This window comes from Perognathus longimembris, chromosome 17, assembly GCF_023159225.1.
Source record: "Perognathus longimembris pacificus isolate PPM17 chromosome 17, ASM2315922v1, whole genome shotgun sequence".
NCBI classification, from domain to species: Eukaryota; Metazoa; Chordata; class Mammalia; order Rodentia; family Heteromyidae; genus Perognathus; species Perognathus longimembris.
The window spans coordinates 13,163,605-13,185,254 of NC_063177.1; the positions used below are offsets into that span (position 1 = coordinate 13,163,605).

The window sequence follows — 21,650 nt, forward strand, 5'->3', positions numbered from 1 at the left end:
TCTGTGAGTATTTCTTTATTTCATGTCATGTATTTCATATCATGAGTCAACACTTATATTAAGTCATAACCTGGAATTTTTTTTTTTTTTTGTCAGTCCTGGGCCTTGAATTCAGGGCCTATGCACTGTCCCTCAGTTCTTTTTTTTTTTTTTTTTTTTTTTTTTTGCCAGTCCTGGGAGCTTGAACTCAGGGCACTGTCCCTGGCTTCTTTTTGCTCAAGGCTAGCACTCTGTCACTTGAGCCACAGCACCACTTCAGGCTTTTTTTGTATATGTAGTGCTGAGGAATCAAGCCCAGGGTTTCATGCATGCTAGGCAAGCACTCTACCACTAGGCCACGTTCCTAGCCCCTCCCTGAGCTCTTTTTGCTCAAGGCCAGCGCTCTACCACTTTGAGCCACAGTGCCACTTATTGGTTAATTGGAGATAAGAGTCTCACAGACTTTTCTGCCCAGGCTGGTTTGAAACCACAGTCCTCAGATCTCAGCCTCCTGAGTAGCTAGGATTACAGGCATGAGCCACTGGTGCCCAGCCTGAACCTGGATTTTTTTGACCATACAAATGTAAATACAAGGAATGATCATCAGTGAATTTGCTAGTTGGCTCTTATTGCTGTAAAGACATGCTTTAACTGTCTCCTGCACTGCACTCCAGGGTATAAACTCTACTTCCCATAGCTCTACTGAGAGGAAAAATCAAACCAACAAGAATCAGATGCAGGAGTTTGGGGGTTGGGGAGAGGCTATCGTTAGGCTTGGGGTGCCTGAGTAGTAATTAGGTAGTATACTTAGATTCAGTAGAGATGAGGGCATGGAATGAGCTCCCCAGATTGGTGCATCTGACACATGAATCCTCACACCTCCATCTGCATGAAGGTAGGGTGCTGACATCCCTTACTCTAGCTCACCCTTTGTTGAGTAAAAGCTTCCTCTTCCTCTCAATTATCCATGTGCAGCAGCTTCTCTCTTGATCTGGGAATGTTGTGTTTAAAAAGGCTGACACCTATTTCATCATTTTATTTGAGAGAGCTTTCAATGAAGACTGATAAATGACTTATTTCCTATGGTCCCACATTCCCTAGCTTACACAAAGGAACTGTTCTGCCTTTCTTAGAGTCAGGCAGAGGAGCTTGTGAGAGCCATTATTAGAGCCCTGCTGCTTCCATCTCCAAAGATAATGTGAAAGTTGAGTTGAACAAAGTAATTATGAATACTGAAGATGCTGAAAACTTGAGGTGATAGCAAATGAGTATAGTTTTTTGTTTGTTTTTGGTTTTTGCCAGTCCTGGGGCTTGAACTTAGGGCCTGAGCACTGTCCCTTGCTTCTTTTTGCTCAAGGCTAGCACTCTACCACTTGAGCCACAGCACCACTTCTAGCTTTTTCTCTATTTGTGGTGCTGAGGAATAAAACCCAAGGCTTCATGTATACGAAGCAAGCACTCTACCAGTAGGCCATATTCCCAGCCCCCAATATACATTTTGATGGGTAGCTTCACTGTTTGCTTGTTTGTACTGGTACTGGGGCATGAACCCAGGGCTGCTAGCTCTAATGCAGCTGGCACTCTTCCACGTGAACTACACCTCCAGTCCAGTCTGGGGGGTTTTGTTTAGGTTGGTTTTATTGTTGTTTTGGTGGAGGGGTGTTTTGTTTTGTTTCCTAGATAAATTGGAGATAGAGTCTTGAGGACTTTTCTGTCTGGCCAGGTTTTCTTTGTTTATTTGTTTTGCTTTTGTTGCCAGTCCTGGGGCTTGGACTCAGGGCCTGAGCACTGTCCCTGGCTTCTTTTTGCTCAAGGCTAGCACTCTACATCTTGAGCCACAGCGCCACTTCCAGCTTTTTTCTATATATGCGGTGCTGGGGAATTGAACCCAGGGCTTCATGTATACGAGGTGAGCACTTTACCACTAGGTCGTATTCCCAGCCCCTCGGCCAGGTTTTGAACCACAATTTTCCAAAGTTCAGCCTTCTGAATAGCTAGGATATAGGTATGAGCCACCCATGCCCATTTTGCTTCCTCTTCATTTCTGTACACAGCCTTGAATTTGTTTTGGTATTAAAAAAAAAAAAGATAATCAATGTAGAAGAATTACTTGGCAGGGAGCAGCTACTGCTCAAAGAACTTGTCTTATCACAGTTGTTAGGGACATCGTAGAAATATCTGTACCCACCTCATTGTGGCCTTTGATCATTTACTTCTGGGTACAGAGGAAAATGAGCCCCTCCTTGTGAAAATATTCTTTGAGAGGATAATCAAAACAGCTTTTTCCTCACCTGACCCAGGAAACCATATTAGAAACAACACCCTTAGGAAAGTATTGCATATAAGAAAACTGACAACCCAGACAAAAATCTTAGCATTTTCATGAGAGGCAAAGCCTCTCTAGTAAAGGATCAATGTGGACTCAGCAATCATACTTTGGCAGGAAAACCAACAGGGGCCCTGTAAGACCCAGCAAAGACTGCACAGAGATAGAGCCATGGTATTAAGGATGCATTGCCACACACACACACACACACACACACACACACACACAGACACACACAGACACACACAGACACACACACACACACACACACACCACACACACACACACACACCCTAGTCCTGAATGAGATTATCTGATAATGATGGGTAAGTGAAATGATCTGGAGGTTTTTTCCTATTCATGAATGCTCTGTTAGCCCAGTTTTAATGTGCCATGAAGAGCTTCGTTGCTATGTGTCCTCTTTCATAGCTCAGCATCATCCAGGATTGTGATTTGAGGCCATCCCAGGCAAGAAAAGTTTTTGAGATCTTTTCTGGGTGTGTGGTAAGTTTTTGTCATCTAGCTTTATGGGAAGCAAGAAGGCCTCTCTCAAAAATAACAAAAGGGCTAGAGATGTTACTCAGCAGTAGAGCACCTGCCTAGCAAAGTTAAGGTCTTTCTTCCTTTCTCTCCCCTCCTTCCTGTCCTTCCTTCTACCCCCACCTTCTCTCTCTCTTTCCTATAGTACCAGTACTGAGGCTTGTACATTTAGCCCTGTGCTTGTGCTGGTTTTTTTAACCTAAGACTGGCTCTACCACCTGAGCCACACCTCCACTTCCAGCTTTTTACTGGTGTCACAGATTTATCTGTCAAAGCTAGCTTTGACCCTCAATCTTCAAATGTCAGTCTCCTAAGTAGCTAGGATTACAAGAGCCACCATGTAATCTTAGTTACCTGAGCCACCAGCACCCAGCACATAACATTGCTTAATGGTGAGAACATCTAAAATTCATTATTTTAGTAATTTAAATATACATAATACATTAATTCTAACGGTAGTTATCCTGATGTGTATTTGGTATTTTTCATTAAGTCAAGGCATTATAGACTAAAGAATATTATGATAGTTTCTTTTTAAAAAAATTGTGCCAGGGCTGGGAATATGGTCTAGTAGCAAGAGTGTTTGCCTCATATACATGGAGCTCTGGGTTCGACTCCCCAGCACCACACATATAGAAAACGGCCAGAGGTGGGGAGAGGGGGGAATGAGGGAGGAGGTAACAGTACAAGGAATGTACCCAAGGCCTAACATGAAACTGTAACCTCTGTGTACATCACTTTGACAATAAATAAGAAATAAATAAATAAATAAAATATTAAATCTTTAAAAAGAAAAAAAGCAAATGGCCAGAGGGCTGGGGATATGGCCTAGTGGCAAGAGTGCTTGCCTCATACATGAAGCCCTGGGTTCAATTACTTAGCACCACATATACAGAAAATGGCCAGAAGTGGCGCTGTGGCTCAAGTGGCAGAGTGTTAGCCGTGAGCAAAAAGAAGCTAGGGACAGTGGGCAGACCCTGAGTACAAGGCCCAGGACTGGCAAAAGAAAAAAATTGTGCCATTACTAGGGCTTGAACTCTACTAGGGCACTGTTTCTGAGCTTTTTTCATCAAAGTGCTCTGCCACTTGAGTCCCAGCTCCACTTCCAACTTTTTTTTTGGCTGGTCCTGGGGCTTGAACTCAGGGCCTGGGCTCTATCCCTTAGCCTCTCTGTACTCAAGGTAAAAGTTCTACCACTTGAACCACAACACCATTTCCAGCCTTTTCTGTCTATGTGGTACTGATAAATTGGACCCAGGGCTTTATGCATGCTAGACAAACACTACCGCTAAGCCACATTCCCAGCCCCTCCACTCCAACTTGGTGGTAAACTGGAGATAAGAATCTCATAGACTTTCTTGCCTAGCCTGGCTTCAAACTGCAATCCTCAGATCTCAGCCTCCTGAGTAACTAGGATTGTGTGATCTACCAGCACCCAGTCACAATAGCTATATTTAAATGTACAATTTATGTAGCATATAACTTGACTTCTAATGACAGAGGACAAAGATTTCAAAAATTACACAGTTCTTGGGAATTCTTCTATAACCTCTTCCAAAAGCTGTTCATCAATATATATAATTTTTCTCTCGATTTCAGTCTGATATTCCCAGCTACTTTTAGCTTGGCTTTCCTTTTAGAACAATCTTCTTGTTTTGAGGCCTTGTTTAAGACCTGCAGCATTTAGAGAAGTGCTTGCAAAGGAGCCTGGGCCTTCTGGCCCAGGCACAGTCAGCTATGGGATACTGTTGTCCAAGTTTCTAAATCGTATCTATCAAATAGGAAAATGTTCAGATCTCACAGAGTTGGGGGAGAACTGAAGAAGTAATGAAGTCATTTGAGCAGCACCTGACTGAGGGGAGAGCTCAGTGAGCCTACTGTGCTGGTGGTTATCACTGCATCACTGCAGTTACTTATGTTCTTGTTTTGTTTCAGGTGAAGATTAAGTTGTTTTGCATTTGTATGGTGTATGGCCTAAACTTAAGACCCCAAGGCCAAGTGCAAACTGGCTGGAAGCTGCTGAAAGGATCAGGTTCTTACAGAAAAGTTGCCTTTACACAGCTTCCTCACTAGTTCTTTGAGTTGCCCTATGAGTCCATTCCCCTTATAGTGAAATGTTTGTATCAGTCAAGTAATGTATTTCTTCATTTGATCCTCACACCAGTCCTCACCTACTCATTTTACAGATGAAAAGGCCAACCTGCCACTCAGGTAGACAGTGGTAGGAGGAGCCAGTTTGGACCAAGCACCCCAAGAGAGCCAAGTATGCTTTCTGATAATGACAAGAATTGGGGAAGGAAGAGCAAAGGCAGCTAAATGGAGAGAGATAAGTGTAGCTACTCTACACCACTGGGATTCTAGATTCTACCCTGACCCTCCAGGTGCAAGAGACTCTGGATATCATAACCTCTAAACATTGGGCTGACAACTTTGAGGTTTTCCTGCTACTTGCTTGCCTGTGTTTACATAGGGCATTGGGGTGGAGTGGCAGGAAACTGTCAAGGGGAAAGGGGAGGTATCTCCACAGGACCTGCCACATCCTGGGATAATTCCTTCACCCAGATTCCCCTCTTCCAAGAACACCCTGTGGACTCCCCCACCTTGGCTGCATACCTGTCTGCTCTCAACTTGAACCTGACTAGCATAGTGTTTGGTTTCTTCCCCACACAGCTCATGTAGTATAAGGTGCCATCTCAAGCCCTGTTGCCACCACATCCTGCCTCTTGTCTTCTTGTTGTGGTTTGAGCCCACTCAGCTGGGAAAATTTATGTGCCTATAGTGTGTAACTACAAGAGGCTAAGTAAAAACGTAGTGGCCTGTGTCTCCAGAGGCCTTTTCCAAGTCATTTGTGGAGACATAAAGTGACCCTCTGCCTGGCACACTGATCTTCCAGGAAGATGCCACCGGAAGCTAGCACAAAGATACATTAACAGTAGGGGGAAGGAAAAGTTAGGTTTTTCACATGGACCACAAATAAGAGGATTGGAGAATATAAAGCTGGAAAAGCTTGGGGGTGGGGGAGAGACTGGGTTGTGGGGCTGTAAAAGCAGAATACAGTGTTACCTAGTGGGTGGCAACCTGGAGCAGGAGGAGTAATCTCACAAAAAAACAGATTGTTCCCTTCAAGTAATGACAGTGATATTAACTTCTCCAGAACTACTTACAGAACCAGAACTGGGCTAATGAGCAACTAGACCACATTTTACTCAAGACTTTATTACTACCTCTCACTTCCTGCCCCAATTCTTCCTCATCCATCTACTTGCAGCTCAAGGTGGAGTGCTTGTCTAGTGTGCTCAATGCCCTGGGTTCAAACCTCAGTGCCACAATCAATTAATGAATCAATACTAAAAAAAATTTTAGCTGGGAATATGGCCTAGTGGTAAAGTGCTCACCTCGTATACATGAAGCCCTGGGTTCGATTCCTTAGCACCACATATATAGAAAAAAAGCCAGAGTGGCACTGTGGCTCAAGTGGTAGAGTGCTAGCCTTGGGCCAAAAGAAGCCAGGGACAGTGCTCAGGCCTTGAGTTCAAGCCTCAGGACTGGCAAAAAAAAAAAAAAAGTATTCAGAGGAGAAATTGGATTCAGCCTCATGAACAAGCCAAGTTCAAGTGCAGGTACAATGTGAAACTTGTGAGAAGACAGGAGTTCTGAGAGATCCAGCTGTAGCAGTGCACATGCCAGAGGTCCTGCACCTCAACAAAGACCCTCTGAAAAGATAAGAAATTAGTGATCTGTGTTGGGCGAATATGACATGTAGCCAAAGTGCAGACATGAAAAGGTTGTCATGCAAGACATAGACAGGATGAACAGGTAACAGGCCTTCTAATGGGTGAGTGGGGACTTACTCCCCTCAGCAGACTTGCTGAGGGAAGATCTGGGAGAAGTGCCACCTTCACTTTTTATTGAAAGATACTAAAATAATTGGAACCACCAGGGTCACTATAGCACACAGAAATGCAGTACTCTATTTACCTCAATTTACAGAGAACGACTTAGAAGTTTTGGGTACCAGGGGCTAGAAGTTGTTGAATGACATGTATCAGTGGCCCAGAGCAGGATTCCTCCCTTTCACCACTACCTCTTTTCTAACTCACTGAGATCCGTTCTATATTATACACTGTTAGGGAAGAACTAGGATTGCCTGGCACAGCAGTCAGAGCTTCAGGCGGGTAGTTGGTAACAGGCCTGTGGTGGGAGTAAGGACAGCTTTGATCCTCCACCTAGCTTGTTTTCCAGGAGCATGGAAAACAAGTTTTGGCCCTTTGAGCTCACCCTTTTTTCAGGAACCTATACTTGCCTAGGCTGAAACTATAAGCATTGGAGATGGCAGAAGAGGGTTGAGCCAGGGCTGGGAATGTGGCTTAGTGATAGAGTGCTTGCCTAGCATGCACAAAGCTCTGGGTTTGATTCCTTAGCACCACATAAACAGAAAAGGCAGAAGTGGCACTGTGGCTCAAGAGGTAGTGCGCTAGCCTTGAGCATAAAGAAGCCAGAGACAGCAGTGCTCAGGCCCTGAGTCCAAGCCCCAGGACAGGCAAAAAAAGAAAGAAAAAGAGGGTTGAGCCTTGCAGAAGTGGAAGCCCAGCCAAAGCAAGATACATAGAGTACTTAGGGAAACAGGTACAAGTGTCAGGACTTTGTGTTTACTTCACTCAGGCCTTTGAATGTATCTTTGAAAATTCTCAAGGGCTTGCTGGTTTATGTGGACCTGAATAAGATAGAACTGAATAGGAAAAGTAATTGGATTTTACACTTTTTTTTGTCACTACTGGGATTTGAATTGAGGACCTCTGCCTCATGAGCCACATCTTTAGTCTAGATTTGTGTTGGTCAGTTGGAAATGGAGTCACTTTGACTTCCCTGCCCAGAATGACTTCAAAATAAGATTCTCTAGGTCTCAGCCTCCTGAATCACTAGGATTACAGGCATGAGGCACTGGTATTGGGCTACTTGGCCTCCCTTTACCTAAGCCAAAATAGTGTTTCTGCTCTTACAGACTGTGTAACATAGTAACACAATGTGCCTATAGGTGCCATAGTGCTGTGATTAGTATGGATACAACTCATTACTTTCTAACTGGATCTGACCTAAGAGGTGCCCATATTCGGCACTAAACCAGGATGGAAATCTGTGGTTTGTAAAGTCATAGACCCCCTCAGGGACACCACTAGCATTGTTTCCTTAAATAGGTCTGAATACTCACCTGGTTCTGCACCCATAGCTTCCTGGTTGTGCCAGTGATAGTAAAAGAGACCCTCTTCTTGCACTGGGTCCAAGCACAGTAAACCTGACTGCTGAGTGTTTGAACTTCCCCCATCTAGTCAGAGAGGCATGTCCTGGAATGTGCTTCCTTTCCTCCACCCACACCCAAAGTTTAGAGCAACTGTCTCAGACCCTGGCACCAAGAGGTCCTTCTTTTAAGAATTGAAGTGAGTTGAGATGGACTCCAGGGGATGCCAGTACCAGGATGAGACCTTGGCAGCAGTGAGAGAATACACACCAGGGTGAGTCCCAACTCATACACACTGCAGTATAAGATGGAATATCCTGCATGGTGGCTGAGCTTGGACATGTGTATACTGACATCTACATCTTGAGAGACAAAATAACGACTACTCTCTTCATCAACATATGGCATGGTTTACCACAGAGAGCTGGGTGAATGCCATACAGGCCCAGGGTGCAGAAGGGGACAAGAGACAAAATGCCCCCTCCAGAATCAGTGCATGCTCCCCTCCAGCAGTACAGTGGTTGTATAGAAATCATTGTAGCTGCACTTACCTTACAACTGGACCAGCAGGCCTTCAGGTGGTCTTCCTTGCCTGGATCTGTCTGTGACCCCATGTCTACCCAACACTGAGGATCATTTTCTCTTGGTCTAGCTTGGTAGGAGGAGCCCCTCAACCCCTCACCTGTCTGCTTGCACACCAGGCAGCTGATGGGTGTGTTCATTTAGATACAGCCTCAGCTGCATTGCCACCAAAGCATGAAATCACACCTGAGAACTAAGTCTTGTTAAATTAGGATATAACACAGAGGAGGAAGAGAGAATTGCAAAGCAGAATGGCCCTTGATGAGCTTCTGCTGCCCCTGGAGGTACCTGTACCCTCACTGGCCACCACATATTGTGTGGTTCCAGAAAATCAGCTACTACAACACATGTATTTTCTTGTTTGTTTTTGCTTTTGAGATAGGATCTTGCTATATAGCTCAAACTGACCTCAAACTCACAGTCTTCCTGCTTCAGCCTCTGAATTACAGGTATATACTACTACCCTCACTTTTCAATAGATGTTTTAAACAGCTTATGAGGTATGGATGATATAGATCATTAAGATGTCTGATGCTTGTGCCCGTTGGCTGGCTCCTGTCCCTAGTAATTGGAGTCTTATACTCCTTTTATTTATTCTGGTATCGGGATTTGAACTCAAGGCCCTGTACTTGTTTAGCTGTTCACTCAGCTAGTATGCTACCACTTAAGCCACACTTATTTATTAATGAATTATTAATTGAAGATGGAGTCTTGAGGATTTTTCTGTCTAGGCTGGCTTTGAAAAGTGATTCCCCCAGATCTCAACCTCCTGAGTAGCTAGGATTATAGGCATTAGGCAACTGCCTAAGAATAAGCCACTTTTGCATATAGAATACTGTTGTTACTAAAGAAATTAATAATGATTCTTTTTTTTTTCCTCCGGCCAGTCCTGGGGCTTGGACTCAGGGCCTGAGCACTGTCCCTGGCTTCTTTTTGCTCAAGGCTAACACTCTGGCACTTGAGCCACAGCACCACTTCTGGCCATTTTCTGTATATGTGGTGCTGAGGAATCGAACCCAGGGCCTCATGTATATGAGGCAGGCACTCTTGCCACTAGGCCATATCCCCAGCCCCTAATAATGATTCTTTAATTATGTAATGTTGATCTCTTAGGCCTATATTCCTAGCTGGTGTCTTGTACCGTATCTGGTATTTGCATTCCAGAGTGGTCTGTTCTGATGCTGTGGTTTAACAGTCTAGTGTCCAACTCTTGGAAAAAGGAGTTAATTATATAACACCCGGACCAAGTGTTGGGAATATCATAGAAGAGGGGGCAGAAAAAATGTAAGAGCCAGAAAAAGAGGTGGGACATAGGAAAAATAGTCCTCTGACTCCTAGCCACATGAATCCCATTTTGCAGCAGGCCGTTTAGCTGTTCTATACACCAACACAACCAAGGCTGTGTGCTAAACTAGAGCAAAACAAAGCCATCTTTCCCATGGTCTGACAGTGTTTGTTGAGGCCTTTGAAATGTCAATAAGAACAAAGATGGAATGCACTCAAATACAGAATTCCTCTCTAGGTTCGCTGCCATGTCAGCTTGGACTGCTGTAACATAGGTGCTTGGTAGATGAGATAGCGTATAAATTGTCTGTCCAGTACTCTCCAAGAAACCCATTTACTCATAAAATTGGACTTGTTCTTGTCTGTTCTTTGACCTTTGGCCCTTTCTCAGTTTGGAGGCAGTCTTTATTTTATTTTTTAACATCTGCAGGAAATTCACAGAATGCTCGGATGAAATTTAAGATAGTAGTAAGTCCACCATGAAGAGGCATGAGGAGAAGCAGTACAGTCAGGTACCAATGACTCATAACTGTAATCCTAGATACTTAAGAGGTTGAGATCTGAGAATCACCTTCTGAAGCCAGCCTGAGCAGGAGAATCTATGAGAGTCTTATCCCCAGTTAACAAGCAAAAAGCCATAAGTGGAAGTATGGCTCAAATGGTAGAGCACCAGCCTTGAGTGAAAGCCAAATAAGAGCACAAGGCCCTTAGTTCAAGCCCCAGTACTAGCACAGAAAAAAAATCTCCATCCACACATGTCATGATACAAAGATCAAGAGTTGGGTCCCACCAACTATGTAGAAGCCATACAAAAGCTATACTCCTCTGCCTTATGCTTTAAAAGAGTCAGCTTGAGATTTCTCTCCCCACTTTCTAGCTCTTGCAAATAGAATGATGGAACTCATTCCTATGCCAAGATGACTTGTTCCTGTGTCACACCCTTCAGGTAGACAGCACAAAACTCCATGGAGTTGGTAACATCTCCTCCTCATGAGACCCCCCCACCCTGTCTTTCTGTCCCAGCCCTTCTGGAGCTGTTTTTCCATCCTTGAGACTGTCCTAGCCCCCAGTGCTGCTTTCTACCAACTTCAAGGAGGACAAATTGGAGAGGGGGCTACCTAACTCTGTTGGCTGCATCTAAGCTCCCTTGGGCTCCATACCCCCCCACCCCCTGCCCACTCACAGCTAACCAGCTTGAACTTTGGGCACCCTTGGCTCCACAGGAGTAGAAAACAACCTTGTAGTTTGGTGAGTTGCTTCCTTATTAAATCGGAAATGGCATTCCGTAGAAAAAAGACAAAAACCACATACAGCCAGGCATTGGTGGCTGACACCTATAATCCTAACTACTCAGAAGGCTGAGATCTGAGGATCAAGGTTCAAAGCCAGCCCAGGCAGGAAAGTCCATGAGACTCTATCTCCAATGAACCAAATGGTGATGTGGCTCAAAGTAGTAGGGTGCTAGACTTGAGTGAAAAAGCTCAGGAACAGCGCCCAGGCCCTGAGTTTAAACCCCACAGCCAACCGACCAGTCCCCACTCAAGAAAAACAAAAACAAAAACAAAAAAACCCTGCACATCTACAAGTTCTATCCTACCCTAAAATCCAAGAGGAAAGGAGTGTGGGAAATGGACTCCTTTCAAGGAAACTGGGCACTGGTTTATCTGTTACCAGACTTAGCCCATCCTCCTGCCTTGCATTATGCCCATCCCTGCAACAAGAGAGTTCAGAAAAAACAATTTAAAGTAGAAAGGATGGAGGCGGCTTCTCTACCTCCACCTTCTGGACACTCTATGAACTACAGTGCTCAACTAGTGCAGACCGAGACAGGACTGGGCTCAAAGTAAGGGATGTGGTAATTCTGGTTTCAGCAGAAGAAAAATACAGCCAACTAAACAAGATGCTTCAGTTTAGGAGAGAAAAAAAAATCCCTTTGAGGTTTTTCTTCTCCAATACAAACAACTCTCAGACCCAAGACTTAAGTGCTACGTTGTTAACTGAGTTCTTTAGTCTCATAAGAGAGTTGTTATAAAAAGAACAAGCCTGGATCCTCCCTAGACTATGGATTCCTGTTTGATCATCACACGTGCTTCAGCCATTGTGAGACTACCCTCGCCAAAGCTGAGCCAATGGCAGCATCATGCCAGCCAAACCTTTTTCAAAAATACTAAGCTTCAAGCATTTTGCTATAGTTATGCAAGACAGACAGAAGGCGAGAGGACAGATCTCTCACCTCTCAGTTGAGGAAGGGTCCACAGGGACTTTGCAGGGAATAGTATCTGTTGCTCAGGTCAAACAGGTTCTTTAAACTTGTAGAAATATGAGTTATATATTATAAATGGGCCACTGTCATGATAGATGAGCCTAGAGAACTTTTCTATAGAGAAATTTTTTTCCCTCATGACTTTGCAGGCCCTAGAGAAACACTGGTCTGCTTTCTGTCACTGTGTATTAACTTCACCTTTTATGGAACTTCATACACAGCATATAATCTTATTATTACCTTCATTCAGAGTTTTTGAGTGGTATCCATAAATAGGATTTCATTTTGTGATTGTATCAAAACTTGAATTTGTGTGATATAAAACTCATTTTATATGACTTTATCACATATACTCCCAGCCACTATGAATATTCATGTACAAAGCTTTCTTTTTCTTCTTTTATTTTTATTTTTTTGCTAGTCCTGGGCACTGTTTCTGAGCTCCTTTCGATCAATGCTAATGCCCTACCACTTGAGCCACAGCTCCACTTCCACTTTTTTGGTAATTTATTAGAGATAAGAGTCTCACAGACTTTCCTGCCCAGGCTGGCTTTGAATTGTGATCCTCAGATCTCAGCCTCCTGAGTAACTAGGATTACAGATGTGAGCCACTGGTGCCTGACTACAAAGCTTTTCAGTGGACCTTTGTTTTCATTTCTCTTGGATAAGTACCTGAATCTTATGGCAAGTGTCTAATTTTAGAGGAGACCACCATACTACTTTTCAAAATGTTGCACCATTTTAAATCCCTGCTGGCTTTATATGGACACAGTGGTGCATGCCTGATGGCTACAGTGTCACAGGGAGGCACAAGTAGGAGAATGGAAGCCTGGGCTGGCCTTGGGTATAAAACTGGACCCTCCCTTGAATATAACTAACACAAGGAAGGGATAGAGACATAGCTTAGCAAGCTGGAAACCCTGAGTCCAATCCCCAGTACCGCAGTACCGTCAAAATCTACCTCTCTAGAAAGAATATCAGTTGGTACAAAGTGTCGGGGAGACAGAATTTTAAAAGAAGCTACCCTCTGGCAAAACAGGCTTAACTTTTAGAAATTTAACATGAGGGAAAAAAACTAGGGGAGAGTAAAAAGATACACTGTACATAATTGTAAAGTGAGCCCAGAAGCAGGATTGGTTTTTAGAAAACAATCCTAATCCATTTATACCACAATTTGTGTGGTCAAAAGAAAGTGGTTGGGCTGGGAAGATGGCCTAGTGACAAGAGTGCTTGCCTTATATGCATGAAGCCTGGGTTGATTCCTCAGCATCATATATACAGAAAAGGCCAGAAGTGGTGCTGTGGCTCAAGTGGCAGAGTGCTAGCCTTGAGCAAAAAGAAGCCAGGGACTGTGCCCAGGCCCTGAGTTCAAGCACCAGGACTGGCAAAAAAAAAAAAAAAGAAAAGAAAAGAAAGAAAGTGGTTGTCAAACCCTGTGGTTGATTGTCATGACATCCCTATGTGTTGGCAGCTACCAGCATTCCCATTTTATAGATAAGGAAACTGGAAGAGAAGTTAAGAAACTTGTTTGAGGTCACACAGCAGGGGAGTAGAGAGGGCCATTGGAAAGTCTGGCTGCTGGTTTGAAAGTCTGTGCACATTTTCATCCATGGTTCACCACAGGTGGTATAAACATTAACTTCCTCACATTGGAATCCTGTCTGCTTTAAATGAGGTGGAAAAGGCAGGCTTAAAAAGTATCAAGGGTGGTTCCTTGTTCACGTATGTGGGAGAGAGGCAAACATGTTAATTCTTTCTCCCTGTCTAATTTTTTACTATATGTAAATAATATAATTAAAATGAAGGGGTTTTGATTCTGTTTTTCTCTTTTTTTTTTTCATATATGAGGAAAATAGAAAAAAGCTGGAAGACAGGAAGAAGGACTTTTAACTATTGACATTTTTTCAGACGTCCTTGGCTGTTGATCTGATTCTGACCTTTTCCTTGTCCTCCTTGTGCTGCTCCTTCACTTAAGGAAAAAGCCCTGCTTTTCCTCCCTTACAGGCAAAGACGCAAGGGCCAAGAGCCTGAAAAACTGCTTCTTCTCCTGTGCCATCTTCCTCATGACCTCCACAGGAACGTCACTTCCATCACCACCTCTTGCAGCCTCAAACTTCAGTAGGAATCATTTGTCAGGTGAGGAAACAAAAGCTCAAGGAAGTAATGGTTATTGCCCAAGGTCATTCTTGTAACTAGAATGAGGCAAGTTAGATCTGGCAGCCAAGGGAACAGGACTAAGGTAAAGTGTTCTAATCAGTAACTTGGTTAAAAACACACAGGGACTATTTTCTTAAGCTTTATATAATTCAAACTGCAATGTTTCATAAAAAAATTAAAGGAGGAAAAGAAGTAGTCCTTTCCCTCCAGTTCTTTCCATTTGCCCAAATAGTGATTCCAGAAACTGAGCAAGATTATCTTAAAGAGCCCAAATAGTGACCAGAAACTGAGCAAGATGATCTTAAAGAAAGACACTTATCCCAGAAATAAGTGCTTGAGGAATGACTCCTCTGGGTACAAAATGTGTTTGCAAAGAAAAACGCTTATCTCAAGGACCAATACCAAAGAGCATGAGCATCTAGCAGGACCTTTTCTTTGCTTAAAGGGATGCTCAAGTGGGTGCCTGTAATCCTAGGTATTCAGGAAAATGAGATCTGAGGATCCTGTTTGGAAGCCCATCCAAACAGGAAAGTCGGTGCTACTCTTATCTCCAGTTAATTACCAGAAAAACTGGAAGTAGCGCTGTGACTCAAAGTGGTAGATCCCTAGCCTTGAGCACAAAAGCTCAGGGACTGTACCCAGGCCCAGGATTCAAACCCCACAACCGACAGCACAATTATTTATGTCCAAAATTTAATTAGTGGACCGACCAACCTCGACATCTCTGGGCCCAACTGATAGTAACAGCAAGAATTATTAAAGATACTGTTTCTTCTCAAGTGAATTTGAGTCAAATAACCATGATGTTAAAGTATTCAATGCACTTGTTATCATATGCACCCTCCTCCACTTGAACCACACCTCCACTTCAGGCTTTTTTGATGGTTAATTGGCAATGAAAGCGTCACACATTTATCAGTCCTGGATGCCTTTGAACCTCAATCCTCATATCTTGGCCTCCTGAGTAGTTTAGGATTACAGGCATAAACCACTTGCTCTTGACATACCACATTTTCTGGATCTCATTCACTGTAGGACATTTGGGCTGTTTCTGTAACTTAGCTATGGTGAGTAGTGCCCCATGAACCTGACTGTGTGTTTTTTACTGTATCCTGATTTAAAATTTTTTGGATAAATGCCCAAGAGTGGTATGACTGGTTCATGGAGTTAAATTCCAACCCTGATACCTCAGTCTATGCTCAAAATCCTCCCAACCTGCCTGGGATTTGTCTTCCAGGGCCACAAAACAGACATAGCCCCGCCCCCCGACACGCCCACCTGGACACGCCCCTTCTTCTTGGCCCGCCCTTCCTGCTGCCTGGCCCCTACCCCAGTGGCCTGACCAGAAGGCTCGGCCCCTCGGGCGGGAGACGCCCCTTGGCCCCGAGCAGGTGATTCCTGCCTGCAGCTCTGGCCCCGCCCCCCCAGCCCCGCCCCCTCGACCTCGCAGAAGCGTTCTCGCGCATGGAGTCGCCATTTTGCTCTTAGCAGCTACGCTGCCTGGAGACCTGCGCTTTCTTCCTTCGGCAGCGGAGGCTGCGGCAGGGCCGGGGCTGCAGTCGGGACCAGGTAGGCGGTGCGGACTGGCAGGCCCGACGCGGGGCAGGTGCACCGGGCGGGGATCACTGCAGCGTCGGCCGACGATCAGGCCGTGGTCCCTGGGCAGCGGCTGGCGGGTTCTAGCCGGTCCTCTCCATCCCTCCTGTCGTCCTCCCGCGTCCGGTGACCCCGAGGGCCCCCCACTCCCCCCAGGCGCCGCTGGGGAAGGAAGCAAGCCCTAACGACGGACCAGCGGCGAACCACCCCAAACCCAGCATCTGAGCTCCCAGCCCCTCATCCACAAGGGGCCCCGAATTGCCATTTGCCGTGCTTGTCGCGAACATTGACCCACAAAAGGATGGCTTTACTCAGCTCATTCCTGCCTGGTTTAGGGAGGACCGACAAGGAATTTTATTCTGCTTGAAAATGTTTCATCCCATCCGTTACATGGATGCTTTATTTTAATATCAGTGCAGTTTGGCTGTTTAGCGTTCATAAAGAATAATGAAAATGCGGAATGGGTTTTGGGGACCTGAGGTCTGATCTCTACGGCTTTAAGTTTTTGTCTTTTTTTTTTTTTTTTTGCCTGCTGGGGATAGAACCTAACACTTTGCTCATGCTAGGCCAACTGTCTACAACTGAGCCGACCCCATTCCCAGCCCCGAGTGTTTAAACTTTTAAAAAAATACACAAAAATAATTCTCCCACATTATTGAGCCCTACTAAAGACTATCTTTCTTGTCTGTATTCTTTATTGCTTCGGGTTGTACCGTTATTACTCATAATAATGCATTGATCATAAGCACCTTTACATTGTGTTGAATGCTTTATTGAATGTATAGCCTGAGGTTTTACTTAATTTCCCCATTGTGGAATGTTTACACTTGGGCCATCACTGAGCACTTAGCTTTCTCCTCCTTACTTGGGATATGAAGAGTGGAATGCTGAATTAAAGCCATGAGTTCTCTCTCTCTCTCTCTCTTTTTTTTTTTTTTTTGCCAGTCCTGGAGCTTGGACTTGGGGGCCTGAGCACTGTCCCTGGCTTCTTTTTGCTCAAGGCTAGCACTCTACCCCTTGAGCCACAGCACCACTTCTGGCTTTTTCTGTGTATGTGGTGCTGAGGAGTTGAACCCAGGGCTTCATCCATGCTAGGCAAGTACTCTACTACCAAGCCATATTCCCAGCCCTTTTTTTGGTTCTTTTTTTTTTTTAATTAAATTTTATTGACAAGGTGTTGTGCAAAGCAGTTACATAACTAGGCAGTGAATACATTTCTTGTGATATCTTACACCCTCATTTTTCTTTCCCTTCCCTAGATCAGGTAGGCATATATACAATATCCAGTGTACCAAAATCATATACAGTAACTACATAGGGTACACCACAGGAAATTCACCTAGATTCTTTTTTGGTTCTTTTTTTTTTTTTGCCAGTCCTGGGGCTTGGACTCAGGGCCTCAGCACTGTCCCTGGCTTCTTTTTTGCTCAAGGCTAGCACTCTGCCACTTGAGCCACAGCGCCACTTCTGGCCATTTTCTGTATATGTGGTGCTGGGGAATCGAACCCAGGGCCTCATGTATATGAGGCAGGCACTCTTGCCACTAGGCCATATCCCCAGCCCTCTTTTTTGGTTCTTGATACAAACAATTTTGTAAACAAGGCATGTTTACAATAGATATTTTTTCAAGTCTGCTTTGGAATTAGTGCTATTCCACTCCCTGTATGCAGAATTCTGCAGGTTGTGCAGTCATGTCGGTTGGGAGACTACAGCCTGCTGTTATATACAATTGGTTGTATGTACTACAAGTCAAACTGTGACTGAGCTGTCTGCTGCTTAGCTTCTGTGCAGACCTGAGTAGGTGTCTTATCTCTAACTCTCATCTTCCTTGTCAACAATGGATTTGACTATAGTACCTACTTCATCGGGTTGTGATATAAATTCAGAGTGCTATGAAAATGTCAAGCATTAGCTATAAGAAAACATTTTAATGACAAAGAAGCAATATGCCTAAGGTTGCAAAAGAGTGGAAGAGAACAGGGCTGGGAATATGGCCTAGTGGTAAAGTGCTCATCCCGTATACATGAAGCCCTGGGTTCGATTCCTCAGCACCACATACATTGAAAAAGCCTGAAGTGGTGCTATGGCTCAAGTGGCAGAGTGCTAGCCTTGAGCAAAAAGAAGCCAGGGACAGTGCTCAGGCCCTGAGTTCAAGCCCCAGGACTGGCAAAAAAAAAAAAAAAAAGAAAGAAAAAAGAAAAGAAAAGAGTGGAAGAGGAAGTGGAGTTATGGCTTAAGTGGCAGAGTACCAGCCTTGAATGAAAAAGTGAAAAAAAGAAAGCATGAGTCCTTGAGTTCAAGCCCTAATACCAAAAGGAAAAAAAAAAGTGGAAAAGTAAAATGTTTTAACTCCTATTATATCTTCTTTTTTTTTGTGCATATTATTGGAGATGGAACCAGGATCTCGTCTCATACATGCTAAGCAAGTGCTTTGCCACTGAACTACACCTCCAGTCCTTGATTTTATTTATCTATTTATTTATTGTCAGTCCTGGGACTTAATGTCTGGGCCTAAGCACTGTCCCTGAGCTCCTTTTGCTAAAGGCTAGCATCCTACTACTTGAATCACCACTTTCAGCTTCTGTTATTAATTGGAGGAAAGAGTTTCACAGACTTCCCTGCCTGGGCTGGCTTTTGAACCATGATCCTCAGATCTTAGCCTCCTGAGTAGCTAGGATTATAGGAATGAGCCAATAGTGCCCAGCCAGTCCTTGATTTTAAAACAAATAAATTTTCTTAGAGTGAGCTGCATCACTAATCCTCTTTGGTGCATTTTTTGTTGTCATATGGCTTTCGATTCCTTTTGTTGATCACTCCAACTCTGCAAGATAGAGGCTTTGTTCAGCATACATTTGCTGAATATTATATGCTAGGTACTTATCTCTGCCACCTGAAAGGTAAAGACAGACCCAGGGAGGCTAATAGCTATACTTCAGGCCTGGTGGCTATAATGGTAGAGAGTCACCCGTGACTTCATACTCCTCTGTCAGTTTTTAGAAAGCGTTAGAAAACTAGGTGCTCCTGGCTCAAGCCTCTAATCCTAGCTACCCAGGACACTGAGATCTGAGGATCATAATTTGAAGTCATCCTGGCCAGGAGTATAAAGCGCTTACCTCCAGTTAACCACCAAAAAGCCAGAAGTAGAGTTGTGGCTCAATCGGTAGATTGCCAGCCTTGAGCAAAAAAGCCAAGGGACAAGTTCAAGTTAAGCTTAGTTAAGTTCAAAGCTAAGCCTTTAGTTCAAGCCCTGGTAACGGCACAACAAAAAAAAGATGACCATATAGAAAAAAGAAGTATATATGGGTAGTTTTGAAATGAATGCTAGTACATCCAAATCAAGTGATCTTCAGTGTGGTTTCATTCATTCGACTTAGCAGGTTCTTAAATTTCATTAAAAGAGAAGCAACGGAGTGATATGCTGAGGTTCTCAGGAAGGCTGTGTTTTCTTACATGCTATAAACTTCACACATTCCAGAATGAAATTAGGTTAACCATGAAAGCAGCTGTAGTTCATAAGAACAGTAGAAACGATCTCTTTACTCTTCCATTTCACATTAAACCTGGAACTAATGAGATGCCTGCCAGCCCTGCATGTCATGTTCCTAAGGGCGGCCTATTTGGTAGTTTGGTAAAAGCACAGTGTAAGTTTGTAGCAAGAGAAAGAACTGAAACTGGAAATAGCCTTGGTGTTTGAAGGGCCTGTGAATGAAGACAGAACATGAGTACAGGTGTTTCTGACCGATGTTCTCCCTGTTGTTGAGGATCGATTTACAAGAAGACTGTAAGCTGGGTACTGGTGGCTTATGCCTATAATCCTAGCTACTTGGGAGGTTGAGATCTGAGGATTGCACTTTGAAGCCAGCCCAGGCAGAAAAATCTCCATGAGTCTCTTATCTCCAGTAAACTACTCAGAAAAAGCCACAAGTGGCACTGTGGCTCAAGTGGTAGAGTGATAGTTTTGAGCAAGAGAAGCTTAGGGACAGTGCCCAGGCCCTTAGTTCAAGCCACAGGACTGGAGAGAGAGAGAGAGAAAAAAAAGACCTTTTGGGGTTCTAGTCCTATAACCTGTGGCTTCATGCATGCAGCATGTATTGCTGAGCCCCAGCCCCAGCCTTTACATCAAGATTTGATTCTAGAAGATTATTCTCTGGAGGCTGGAACTCAAGATCGCAAGTCAGGCTAATACAGTCCATTTGAGCCATGTACAAGGAAGAGAGGCTTCAGGAAATGTCCTGGAGTAGGGTATATAGGGGGCAAGAGAGCTGTCTTGAGACAAATTCCTTTGAAAAGGGAATCTTAAATAAATAAATGTATGTGCTGTTATTGAGGTTTGAACCCAAGGCCTCGGGCTTTCACTTGGCTTTCTTGCTCATGGCTAGTGTTTTGCCACTTGAGCCACACCTCCAGTTGAAAAAGGAATCTGTTTTCTATAAATCTTCAAAGGATGGACAAGAACCATTGGAGAGAGGGTTCAGGGAGAGAGAAGTCTCAGAGTTCTAAGGAAGAATTTGGAGTGTCAGGTGCTCAGGCCCTGGGCTTCAAACGTGTGTGTAGTCATTCCTGCAAATCCTGCAAACAGGCTTCTAACAGATTAGGAAAAGCCACATTACCTCCAGGATCTTCTAGCCCTAAATTATTTCATCCTCATCCAAGTTCATCTTAAGAATACTTGTCCTTTCTTTTAGGAGCTTCATAGTTGAAAGTAAAAGGAAGGGTGTAAAGATGGCCACCACACACGTGCACATTGTGGTATTTGGTAGCTAATGAATGGGTTAGAAGTTGATGTGTGTGTTACATAGCATGTCCTCTATACAGGGAATGGTGTCAGATGCTTGGCAGACATTTTACAACAGGGGGCCTGCTTTTCACAGTTGCGTGGATGAGGGACCTTAGAAAATGTTACAGATTTTAAGTAGCTTAAGTCTTGCCATCCTCTTGGAATAGGATCCCAGATGCACACTTGAGTTTGACTCCAAAACCTATCTAACTAAAGGGCAATTGGTTTGGTTTCTGTGTCCCCTCTTGGTCCTGTGCCATCTGTTTCTAAACACAGAGGTCAAGAGATGGTGTTGGAGCTCATCTAAGATCCCTCCCAACTTGTGTTGGTGTTCGGTAGATGTCTTTTCACTTGCACTGTGCATTTTGCCCCACTCTCTTTGTCCTGTGCAGAGCTACTTTTCCTTTTTCTTTTTCTTTCTTTTTCCTTTTACCAGTCCCAGGGCTTGAACTCAGGGCCTGGGCACTGTCCCTGAGCTGCTTTTGCTTATAGCTAGCACTCTGCCACTACAGTGCCACTTCTGGCTTTTTCTGTTTATATGGTACTGAGGAATTGAACCCAGGGCTTCATGCATGTTGGGCAAGCACTCTACCACTGAGCCACATTTTTCTTTTAAATCTTTTTAATCCCTGCTTTTTCTTTAAAGCAGGGATTGGCAACATTTTTTTCTGTAAAGGGAAAATGAGCTAGGTGCAGTTAACAAAAACAGGCTTTGGAGGGATCTGATTTGGCTTGCAGGCTAATTCCTTCTTTTTTTTTTTTTTTTTTTGGCCAGTCCTGGGCCTTGGACTCAGGGCCTGAGCACTGTCCCTGGCTTCTTCCCGCTCAAGGCTAGCACTCTGCCACTTGAGCCACAGCGCTGCTTCTGGCCGTTTTTCTGTATATGTGGTGCTGAGGAATCGAACCTAGG

General features: G+C 44.1%; 1 protein-coding gene across 3 annotated transcripts in view; it reads left to right on the plus strand.

The window, feature by feature from the left end:
- Positions 1-15,809: 15,809 nt before the first annotated feature.
- Positions 15,810-21,650, plus strand: part of Prpsap2 (phosphoribosyl pyrophosphate synthetase associated protein 2) — a 35,602-nt gene continuing 29,761 nt past the window's right edge. For all 3 annotated transcript variants that reach the window (XM_048365653.1, XM_048365654.1, XM_048365655.1), the window contains exon 1: positions 15,810-15,936. The gene's annotated coding sequence lies outside the window, so the exon portion shown is untranslated. The remainder of the gene's footprint in view (positions 15,937-21,650) is intronic.